Genomic DNA, 12,547 nt, shown 5'->3' with positions numbered 1-12,547 from the left:
ATAAACCTTGACATTAAAACAGGAAAAATCTATAAGACGTCTCAGTTTGATGTCTTCAGTGACCTTGGTGTAACCCGAGAGACAGCGCATCCAACATTAATTCTAACATTTCCAAAAAGAATAATGACGCAAAGCTTTATGCGTCACAAGGCTGTTCTTCAAATCAGTGACTTCTGACAGTTTCTATTTTGGTCCCAGACACTATAACAGAAGCCGAATCCTCCTTAAAATCAATGGAATCATAGCCGAGAAACCCTAGAGATTACAGGATAAATCCTTTCCTTCTCTCTCCCTGGTGACTCAACACAGATGGAGTCAGATAAGCTGTTAAAAACAAGGACAGCTTTTCAAAGTTTTCAAATCTGAATGAAAAGGTATATTACTCACTTAAATCTATAAAAGTTGACTTTGTTGAGTGTCTGAGATTACGCTTACCATTTTAAATCGCAACACTACTGCATTTGGCTATAGCACAGTCCAACTAAGTTTTTGAAGTTAGCATAGCATATGGGAAAATAACAGGCCAGAAATAATTAGGGCTATTGAAGTGATAAATTGGAAGGGAATGGGCTTTCCGGCTGCACTAACAATGCATCCCAACACAGTGCTAGTGCCTAATTCTCTCTCTGCACAGTCATATCTCAGTTCTCCTCTGCAGGGTAGCGACTACCAGTGTGTCCTCTAGTTTGTTGTTGGGAGGATTAGGCTGTAAGGGAGAAAAAGAGAAATATGCTGCCATTCTCTCCAGTTGATACAGAGAGACAGATTGAAGCGGAAATCCCCCTCGAGCAAAAGATGAGACCAGACAGAGATTAAAATAATGTTTTCTCCAGGAATCTCAGCCGCTCAGATCCACATAGGGAGATGGGATCAACTGCACGCTGTCTATTGAAAATCACTAGCAAAACCATCTAAGTGGATGAGGGTAGCCACGATATCCCTGTTATCCCCATATCCTATGAGACAAATCTTTAGAGAATCAAGGGACAGAAACAATACAGTCCCTCTTAAGCGGAGCAGTGGGCCGTGAGATATTACTCATTGGTTTACAGCTGAGTATTTTCTGGAGAGTTTTGTGAGATCGACACTTCTTTCTGTGATACTTAATCAAGCGAAGAATAACAAGAACACCAAACACAACGGCAAAAGTGTTTATTAATGATGTCTGCTCTTCCTGCAATGTGAACACCATAGCAACCACTGCGTTCTCTCTCGGTTACCTCCGGCATTTCTAATGATGAGATGATAATGCACAAGCTATAGTCTCCAAGATGGAAAGATTGGAATGAAATTGAGTGTTAAAAAGTAAATTGTTCGTGCCAGATAGAAGACATGAATTAGGAGGACCTACCCTTCACAGTCAGAATAGTTTAGCCTAAGTGTGAGTCTGTGTTTGGCTCAGTCATGGAAAGTCCACTGTATATGCTTAAGATTGTGGGAGAAACTTCGAGAGTGGCTCATAGTGTTGTTTATGGAAAGGCACCTCTCACCCTTTTTCCCCTTGATAAAATGTACCCAGCTCCACTACGCCTGGGCCTAAACAAACAGCCCCAGAACAACTTCTCATCCCTCGGTTAAAGGGCCCGCCTGTAGAGAATGCTGGTAGGAAGTAATTTACAGCACAGCGTGGACTCCCCATACCAGCCAGCAGTCTCCTACGGAAATTAGATTAGTTTATCGACTCCCACATAGAGAGGAAGAGAGAGAGATCTTGGCTCAATGAGTCCGGGGTTTAATTTACCCCGAAACTCTGGGCTCCACTCCCTCGTAGCCTCTCGGCGCTCACACCTTACTCTTAGACAACAGTGGTCCTGCTGAGGGGACGCCAGCAACAAGCCAGCGGTTCTGTTGGTTGGTGTAGCTAGTAGCTAGGCGACTGGGAGCCGGAGCCATTTGTCAGAGCCACTGAATTAGAAGCTGTGGAGAGATGGGAGGCATTGAACACAGGGCTGTATTGATTCTCATTCAGTAGTGCTAGGATTTGTTTGCAATAGAAAGCAGCAGGCTGTTCTGGTGGACTATTCCCTAATGGGAAAGGTTTTGTTCACTGTGGGTTACCTGTCTCCATCCAGACAGCTCTATTTTCAGCCTCCTGCACAAAGCGTCGTCTTCCCACAGCGTGGTCAGACTGGAGGCACAGGAACCGGCACAGCCAAGAGTTCTGCTCCTGCTCAGAAGGAGCGCCAGCCTCCCTGATTTACAAGGCTGTAATTGCTTTTCCAGTCAGGGTTTAATGCAAGCGTTTGAGTCAAAATGTAATCTCGTCATTCGTGGCTCTCTCGTGCTCTCTGCATGCTGTCTGTTGGCGGGCGGATCAGTGGCAGAAGCTCTCCCATTGTTTACTGCCGGCATTGTCTAGTCCAAAGACGTCACGGCAATACTGGAATGAGGTGACAGCCCAGATGTGATTACCGCAGCGACAGCGGGTGTTCAGAGGGGGGGGTTGGAGTTGAGGGAGAACATGTATCTTCTGCAGTGAGAAACAAACAAACTCAGTGCAGCAGAGATCATGCTGGCATATCACTAGGGCTCTCCTATATGGCATCTACAGGTGCCCTGGGGGTGCAGAGTAGGGGATGGGCACGGTTATTAAAATATTTGAATATCCAAACAGACGTTAGTATTCAAACACGTGTGTGAGTGTATTTTTTCTTGGCCTATTTTATCAATGAAAAAGCATTGGTTTTAATTAAATTATATGATCCTTGTGACATAGTTACATGAAAGGTGTGTTGAGCTACTGCTGAGTATTTAGCCCTCCAGTCAGCCCTGCCAACAAACAGTATGCAATTTCCCCCCCTTCAAATAGCTGTTACAGGCACATACCAAGAAGAGGACCTGACACAGATCAATGCCAAACTCTGACCAGAAAAAGTTTTTGTAACTTAAATCAAAATTCTGCTTCACTGTTGCCGTTAGCCAAAAACTACCGGAGAAAAGCACCCTGCCCGCTGTTGTACTGCCCTCGGCATTTGCGTCAATCTGATTGGTCAAGAGAGTTGAGAGCAATTTGTTAGATTCTTTTGAATTTCGACTAACCGGATATCCCAAAAAATGTCATGACATTATTTGAATAGTAATATCATTTCAAATGCCCACCCCTATTGCAGAGCTTTGTCGTCAGGTAACACATGCCTGTGCTCAAATACAGGGCTCTGCGGAGATAAGAGACAGAGAGACTTCTGAATGACTGTGTTTGGTCTCACAGATCAGAGGGTGTTTACGCAGCAGAGACAACTCTTTGACCTGCTGAGCCAGGCTAGATCTATGCAGGAGAGTCAGTCAGAAGGGACCTGAAAGTGGAGCTGGGAATAGTGTGCTTTTCTGTGTGTTAAGGGGATTAACCTCCCTCAGTGTGTTGTCCTTCTAAGATGGTAGGGAGGGGGCAGAGCAGATCAAGGGCAGATTCATATTGATTCATAAACAGCCCCAAGGGAGTGCTTTATTTTCTATGGGCCTACATACTGTAGGGTTGGTTGGAGAGTCAAGGGGGTCATGTGAGGACAAAACAGGGATGGGGCAGAGTGAAACTACCAACAGAACCACAAAGTCTGTGAATCACATGACTCATAACTGGCTATTCAAAAAGGCAACGGAATCAAAGGGCTAAGCCTAATCATTAAAAACTATTCCTGCCCTCATGTCAGTTTCCATCCCCTAGCAGCCTGTCCTCCATGTTCCTCTCATCGTTTCCCTGCTCTATTCTCTCTGCTGACCAGCCTGGAACATTCAGCTAGTTTGGGGAACCTGGGAAATAATCATCTGTTTGCCAAATTTCCATTTCCCTTATTCTCTGCTGTCAGACCACCCCCCTCATCCCATATTGAGGATTCTCAGAGCAGTGTGTGAAGGAAAGCAGAACTATGATGTGGAGAATGAACAAATAGAATTAATTAAAACAGGCTTGGAAGCTCTAACTCTGGCAATTTGACTGGTAAACTCACGGGTACACTCACAATGGTTGCCTGGTATTGTGATGCAATAATTTCCATTGTATTCTGGAGTGTTCTATCAACTGATGGTCCCAGTCGGTATTAGATAGAATGTCACGGCCAAGGCCTGTGGGGAAAACAACCTGTGGTTACCCCATTGGCTCACAGCAAATACTTGGCCTTTTTCAAACACAATTTTCTTGTTGTCTGCTTGCTTTAGTAAATTACAAAACTACATTTAAAAAAAGTACAACGTCTAAACATTACTTTTCAACATTGCCTGCACCTGAGTGTTCTCACTACTTAGAAAAATGTAACATTGTAGGGCTCATGCCCCTTTTCATGATGGTGCTAGCAGCCATGTGAGTAAGCGAGTGCTAGCTAGCTTTTACAATGGGGGTCAATAGGAAAGAGTTTCATCACCAATTTCTGGGCGTGGTCGAGGGGAATTTCTTATTATTACGTGAATATCGAGTCGGGGTATGCTGGATTGCCATGGTAATGTAGAATGTTCATTCAAATGATGTGGCTCATGCAATGGAATGTATGTTTTGTAATGTTAGTTGAGTTCAATCAACAAATCAGAGCACAAATTGAAGGGTACACTTCCTGCTTTTACTTCCTGGCATGAGTTCAGGTTAAAAATATACAGGATTCTAATATCCCATAACTCTTTCCGCCACTATTCAACAAGTGACCAGCTTCTGCATTTGGAATGACTGGGAGTGAATGGTAGCGGCACAGAAAGTTTGCCATCAAAATGAAAAATCAAACACAATTGTAGTGAATTTCAGATACCGGTAACTATTCAGTGAACACATAGCATAACTGCTTTACTGTCATTCTATTCATTTAGACGTTTTGAAAATAATCTACAGCCACTCTATTCATTCTATTTCTATAGTGTAGGAGCTCTGTGCCTTGGATGTTTCTGAAGGAGACGAGAGCCAGATAGACAGAGACAGACCGTGCCGGCAGCAGGCACAGAACACAGGGCTCAGGACAAGCAGCTGTAGGACAGGCGAGTTGGAGAAGATCCTCTTAGCAGAGCTTTTTTTTGCCTGGCTGAAGCTAATATGAACTATTGGAGGTGACAAATGTAGACCTTTGTTTCTTTGACTACTTGAATACAACTTGGAAGCCAATATAGTCAGTCCAGAGAGCGCTGCTGATAGGCGATATAGCTAATGGGCGCACAGCACAAAGAACTGCTTGCTTGAGAGCACTGGACGTGTAGCCTATTCTTTGAACATTAAAAGTGCATATGATGAAATCACTGCCATCATTATGTAAATGCAGCCAAGCATAGAAATCTAAATCATCGGCAACATGACTGTAGCTGGCTATTTTCTCTGGAGGATCAGGTTAGTGAAACTTTAAAGGGAGGGAAGTCTCACTGCTGTTTCATGATGGATCTGTACTTCTGCAGCACACCCTAAAATCTATTTTCCTCATCTCAAGCGTCTCATGCACATTCAGTAACTTATCCTCTCTGCCCGGCACGAATCACCTATTCCCACAAGGAGCCTCACAGGACCAACTACGCTCAGCATCACTAATTCATAATATTCCCACCAGCCCCTGACAACTTCACAGGGAGCCATGCCGTATGTGGCCCAAAACCACACCGAGCCATGCAGTATGTGGCCCACAACCACAGGGAGCCATGCAGTATGTGGCCCACAACCACAGGGAGCCATGCTGTGTGTGGCCCACAACCACAGGGAGCCATGCCGTATGTGGCCCAAAACCACAGGGAGCCATGCCGTATGTGGCCCACAACCACAGGGAGCCATGCCGTATGTGGCCCAAAACCACAAGGAGCCATGCCGTATGTGGCCCACAACCACACCGAGCCATGCAGTATGTGGCCCAAAACCACAGGGAGCCATGCCGTATGTGGCCCACAACCACAGGGAGCCATGCCGTATGTGGCCCAAAACCACACGGAGCCATGCAGTATGTGGCCCACAACCACACGGAGCCATGCAGAATGTGGCCCACAACCACAGGGAGCTATGCAGAATGTGGCCCACAACCACAGGGAGCCATGCAGTATGTGGCCCACAACCACAGGGAGCCATGCAGTATGTGGCCCACAACCACAGGGAGCCATGCTGTATGTGGCCCACAACTACAAGGAGTCCCAACTACACAGTGTATGATGTTAGGGGTTGCTGGGAACTGAATTGTTGTAGAGAATAGCATTAGCATAGCCTAGCACCACTCCCCATTAAATCCATTCTTTGTTTGCGCACCTTGCACAGGTAGATAAACACCTTTAAAACAAAATGCCACATTTCCATCAATGTCCTTATCATCTGTAATAAGACTAAGTGAACAAATAGCAGTCAAAGACAGCCATCTTGGCTGTAACATTGGGCTAGTGAGTGAGAGAGACAAGCACAAGAAGCAACAGCTCCTGATAGTCAGCTATGCTCTTAGTGTAGTTAAAACCAGTCTGCAGGAGCACAAGTCTTCAGCAACAGACAATAACAATATCTGTGTCATTGTTTTCACTCTGGGGTCTAGTAAACAAGACTGCAGCCTCTTGTCAGGATCATCATGTACCCCAGTTAGCCAGGTTGTACAGCCTTCCAGAGTCTTCACCAGATTAGAAGGCAGTAAGCTGTTCATCCCATTCCTCAATCAATTCCCAGCATGGCACTGCTTCTGCTGCCTCCCACCTGCTCCACACACAGACCACACTAGCCACACACAGACCACACTAGCCACACACAGACCACACTAGCCACACAATCTGTTCACATCATGAAGAGGCACTTTCACTGCTCTGCGTGTGTGTTGTATATGCTACATTATGCAAGCTGTATTGTGAGAGATTCCCTGCATGAACATGTTTTTCCCTTGACACACATTCAAGCACACACTGATTCAAGGCTGTTACGGAACAACAGATGCGGGCTAATTGAAGGAAACATAATCTAATTGTGGAAGAATTCATCAAACACAGAACAGAAAGTGTCCCCCAGGACAGTCCAGGTAGGTACTGTAGGAGAGTCTCAGAGAAGCCCTCAGATGAAGCATGGCGTCCCAATGGAGATGGATTCACACCAGTGTGGTGGATCAGAATGGTACAGGTATCATTTTGATGTAATTATACCTGCTATTCCCCTCTATTTTATTGCATTCCCTGTTTCATTGCTGTGTGTGTTGGGCAATTCCACGATAAAGGAATGGAGACTTAGATTTTTCACTTAAAATGTATGCCAAACAAAAGACTGATTTCAAAGTTTAATAAACCATACAACTCTATGCACAAGGACCACTTTTAACAATTTACACTGAAAATGTTACAAGAACGCTGGAAGAACTGTGCAGATGCAAAGTTTGGCAACACCATTTTGGTCAAATCTCCCTCAGTTTCTATGCGTCCACGTTTTCCCAAAACTAAAACTCTAAAATATCTGCTCCCAATGAAGATTCAACTACGTCTGCAGAAAGAATAGGGTGTCAGCTATGACATCACACACTGACTTTGAATCTATTTTGGCTATTGAACTACAAGTACATGAAGTGGATTTACACCCTGTAACGGAATTGCGGTAACCGAATTTCATCATGGGTCCCCGATAGAGGTCGACCGATTATGATTTTTCAACGCCGATACCGATTATTGGAGTGCCAAAAAAAAGAGTACCAATAAACACATCGACAACAGCTACCCTCGAAGCATCATTACCCATCGCTCCACAAAAGCCACAGCCTTTGCAGAGCAAGGGGAACAACTACTGCAAGTCTCAGAGCGAGTGAGGTTTGAAACGCTATTAGCGCGCACCCCGCTAACTAGCTAGCCATTGCACATCGGTTACACCAACCTAATCTTGGGAGTTGATAGGCTTGAAGTCAAACAGGGCAATGCTTAAAGCATTGTGAAGAGCTGCAGGCAAAATGCACGAAAGTGCTGTTTGAATGAATGCTTACGAGCCTGATGCTGCCTACCATCGCTCAGTCAGACTGCTCTATCAAATATCAAATCAGACTTAATTATAAGTCTAAATATTGTTGTTACATTGTACAACCTTCAATGTTATGTCATACTTACGTAAAATTCTGGCAAATTAGTTTGCAACGAGCCAGGCGGCCCAAACTGTTGCATATACCCTGACTCTGCGTGCAATGAATGCAAGAGAAGTGACACAATTTCACCTGGTTAATATTGCCTGCTAACCTGGATTTATTTTAGCTAAATATGCATGTTTCAAAATATGTACTTCTGTGTATTGATTTTAAGAAAGGCATTGATATTTATGGTTAGGTACACGTTGGAGCACCGACAGTCCTTTTTCGCGAATGCCCACCGCATCGATTATATGCAACGCAGGACATGCTAGATAAACTAGTAATATCATCAACCATGTGTAGTTAACTAGTGATTATGATTGATCAATTGATTGTTTTTTATAAGATAAGTTTAATGCTAGCTAGCAACTTACCGTGGCTTCTTACTGCATTCGCGTAACAGGCAGGCTCCTCGTGGAGTGCAATATAGTTAGAGCGTTGGACTAGTTAACTGTAAGGTTGCAAAATTGAATCCCTGAACTGACAAGGTAAAATTCTGTCATTCTGCCCCTGAACAAGGCAGTTAACCCACCATTCCTAGGCCGTCATTGAATATAATAATGTGTTCTTAACTGACTTGCCAAATTAAATAAAGGTGTTTAAAAAAATAAAATAAAACATTTTTGGGGGCCAAATCGTTGTCCAAAAATACAGATTTCCGATTGTTATGAAAACTTGAAATCGTCCCCAATTAATCTACCACTCCGGTTAATCGGTCGCCCTCTAGTCCCTGATCTTTACTACACAGAAATGCATAATTAAGGATATGAATGTCATTCTCTTCATGGTGATGTATCCTAAATGGGTACACAAAAAGGTATACATTTGCATATTTGAGAATTATTCTACACACTGGCTATTATTTTAAATTAGCTCTGCTTTCAAACAAGACCAAATTTGGTTGGTCCGGAACAAATCTGAACCAATCATAGACATCTGTGTTTCACAAGTTTGAATCTCACAGTACAGCACAGTAGAGCTCAGTACAATAGAGTTCAATACAGTATATTTAGGTACAGTAGAGTACATTATAGAGTACTCGACTCTAGTGTGCTCTACTGTGTACTGTACTCTACTATCCTTTACTGTATCAGTGTTTTCCACTAGCGCCGGCTGTAAGACTCATTTTCAGCTGGGTATGTTTTCCACTTAAATTAACTAGGCTACTTTTCAATTTGCCAGTCAGAAAAGAGTCTGCTGAGCCCTCTTCCGCTAAAATGAATGATATGCAATCTTCTAGCATCTATTGATAGGACAGTCACCTGTCAGTCACAGAGTGAGCGATGACAGGGAAACACTGCTGGTGTGACAGTCTGCTGTCTGTCCCGTCTCTTGGTGCCTGGGTGTGGTATCTTGTGTCAAATGTACTTGCGCTGAGGGATAGAGAATGAATGTGCATATGTCCCATATAATCTGGTAATGATGAGTTGAAATCCACCTATTGTGTTCATTTATTTTCTTTGGCATGCAGGGTCTGACATTAAGGGGCGAGTAAAAACGTGTCAGTCGGGCCTGTGGATCTCATAACTTTCACCCCATTTTTGCATTCCAGTTCCAGATTTACCTGCTCTGTCGCAGTCTACCATTGAAAATCATTGAAGACTAAACGTGCACATTTCATGCTATTTGTATTTGAGCAATATGATTGGCCACTCTCTTCTCGAGCATTACATGAGCTGATGCTGTCATACAGCACACGCAAGCTGGCATCAATCATCACCCATCAATCTACTCGCTGAGCTTATTTATTTTAGGTAAAGTGATTTGCCAATGTAAACGTTCAATAGTGAACATGCTAGCAATATGCTGGCTATGGTTTATAGTCTACACAAAGAAAGCTACAAAAATACATCTAGAGTTCATCTTGGCCAGTCTACTGTAGCCATGTCTTAAAGGGGCAGCGTCCTATTTTCTAATCTTCTCAAAAAACTACATAAAATGAATGCAAATGTTACAAGCAAAATATAGAATAGAAAATGATTTGCATTGCTAAATTATATAACACAGGCATTGTTTTAAGATGGTCATACCAATGATTATTTAGCATTTTAGGAACTCTTTAGGTATAAAAGCTTGACTAGTTTAAAAAAGGTGTCGAACTGACTGAATAAAGTATCTCATATATCCTTGCCATTCATAAATCATACAATGTAGTTATATGTCCATGGTATCACATCGGGACAAGTAAGTACAATGTAGTTATATGTCCATGGTATCACATCGGGACAAGTAAGTACAATGTAGTTATATGTCCATGGTATCACATCGGGACAAGTAAGTACAATGTAGTTATATGTCCATGGTATCACATCGGGACAAGTAAGCTAAAGATCTCGTTTGTATTTTCGATATGAAGTCCATCAGGACATGCCAGATAGTGATGTTAAAGTGAGTGATTTGTCAGTAGCCTACTGAATTGCATCATTAAGAGAGTTGTTCATTTGGCTTCCTTACTTGGCACAATGGTAGGCTTTCAGTGAATGTCAGCAGATAAATTATATAAACATTTGACGAAGATGGTGAATCCCCCTCACAGAAGGAATGGGTTGACTAGTGGAGAGAGAGCCTCACTCTTGTCCAAAATAAGATAAAAGAAAACAGATTGAATTGTTTTAAAAGTTAATGATAAGTATATGGTATTTTCAAATATATTCCTATAGGTCTACTGATTTAATCAAAGTGTAGACAATGGAGTAATCAACTGTTGCTTTTTGTGTAGCAAAGCACATGTTTAACACCTGCTTCATTCTTCAATCATACCTGTATTGCAGATAGCTGAGAAAATGCCTCTTAAAAGAAAGTTTGAAGCACGTGTCAGAAGACTCTCAAAGTATTCTTTAACGGCTCAGTCCAATCAAAATTAAGTTTTGTCTGTGTTTTATATCATATTGTACAACAGCTGATGAAAGTGTGAAAATTTGATCAGTGATAGTTGCTGGTTGAAAATACAATCTAATATTAGAATGTACCAGAGTCCACCAAACTAGAGCTTGTTTGGCAAAAATGTCACTGTACACTGCTGTACTGAACCCTACTGTACAGTACTGAACTATACTCTACTTTCTTTACTGTGGAGTGATGTCCAATATTGTGAACCCAACAATGGTGTGAGACTACTATGATTTCTCTTTGTAGACGATTTGGTAACGGAATTTAGTTTTAAATCACTAAATAATTCATTAAAAAAATTAATATCAGTAAAAACCTTATAACCAATTGATAGGTCTACCTTTACTTCTGTGAACTTTCATTATCCTCCCTCCTCACGGGGGAGAGAAATTAAAGCACAAGGCATTGTTTCTTAAACTTTTCTCTCCAAAACTACTAAAAATAGAAGTATTGATATTAGTTGGCAGGGGGCTTCAACATCCTTGTTTTTTAATGTATTTTTAATAACATTTAAGACTTTCTGGTAGATGTTTTCTAAGACCCCTTTTCCATCTGTTTGACTAGGAATCAAAGCCTTTGCTTATTCCAATTTTTTTTTGAGTGGAAATGGTTCAAATGTATACATGGCTTAATTAAACAAATATATACATTTCACTCCCAATTTGATATGCTCCTATGAACTTCACGTTGGTGATCATTGGTCCTTTTACACGGAAATGACCTGTTCTCTCTCTGTTCTACATCCATCATGTCTCTGCCATGATCTCTTTATAGCCTGCCAACACTACTGACCCACAGCAAGACAGCAGAACGCACTGAAGGAATAAACAGGGGGGGGGGGGAGCCCTTTGTAGAACATGACAAATGATAAATACAGATACAACACACAAATACGCCACACATCTGTTTATTATTCTGCAGAGTAGCACAAACTCTCTCTACTGGCCACTGGAGAAAAACAAACGCGAAAGAGAGAGACGTGGAGGGATGTGTACACGACATATTGCAGTTATCCCTCATGCATCGCCTGTCACACTGGTCTGGGTGGCGACTCCCTGATGCACCCACATCGACAAGCAAATAAGACACTGAGGCCTAGTGTTGGTGGGAAAGAAAAGCACAGCTCGGAAAACGTCATTTGATATTTTATTAGGATCCCCATTAGCTGTTGCAAAAGCAGCAGCTACTCTTCCTGGGGTCCACACAAACCATGGAACATACAGAATGACATAATACAGAACATCATTAGGCAAGAACAGAACTACATACATTTTTTAAAAAGGCACACGTAGCCTACATATCAATGCATACACACAAACTATCTAGGTCAAATAGGGGAGAGGCGTTGTGCCGCGAGTTGTTTAAAAAAACAAAACAGGTTTGATGTTTATTTGAGCAATATGAGATGGAAGGAAGTTCCATGTAATAAGGGCTCTATATAATACTATACGTTTTCTTGAATTTGTTCTGGATTTGGGGACTATGAAAAGACCCCTGGTGGCATGTCTGGTGGGATAAGTGTGTGTGTGTGTCAGAGCTGTATGTAAGTTGACCATGCAAACAATTTGGGATTTTCAACACATTGTTTCTTATAAAAAGAAGAAGTGATGCAGTCAGTCTCTCCTCAAATCTTAGCCAAGAGA

General features: G+C 42.4%; 1 protein-coding gene across 1 annotated transcript in view; it reads right to left on the bottom strand.

The window, feature by feature from the left end:
- The window catches only part of man1a1 (mannosidase, alpha, class 1A, member 1), a 202,888-nt gene that overhangs the window by 163,622 nt on the left and 26,719 nt on the right, over positions 1-12,547 (bottom strand). The window lies entirely within an intron of this gene.

This window comes from Oncorhynchus nerka, linkage group LG24 (genome assembly GCF_034236695.1).
Source record: "Oncorhynchus nerka isolate Pitt River linkage group LG24, Oner_Uvic_2.0, whole genome shotgun sequence".
Lineage (NCBI taxonomy): Eukaryota > Metazoa > Chordata > Actinopteri > Salmoniformes > Salmonidae > Oncorhynchus > Oncorhynchus nerka.
This window is presented reverse-complemented; position numbering and strand designations above follow the sequence as displayed.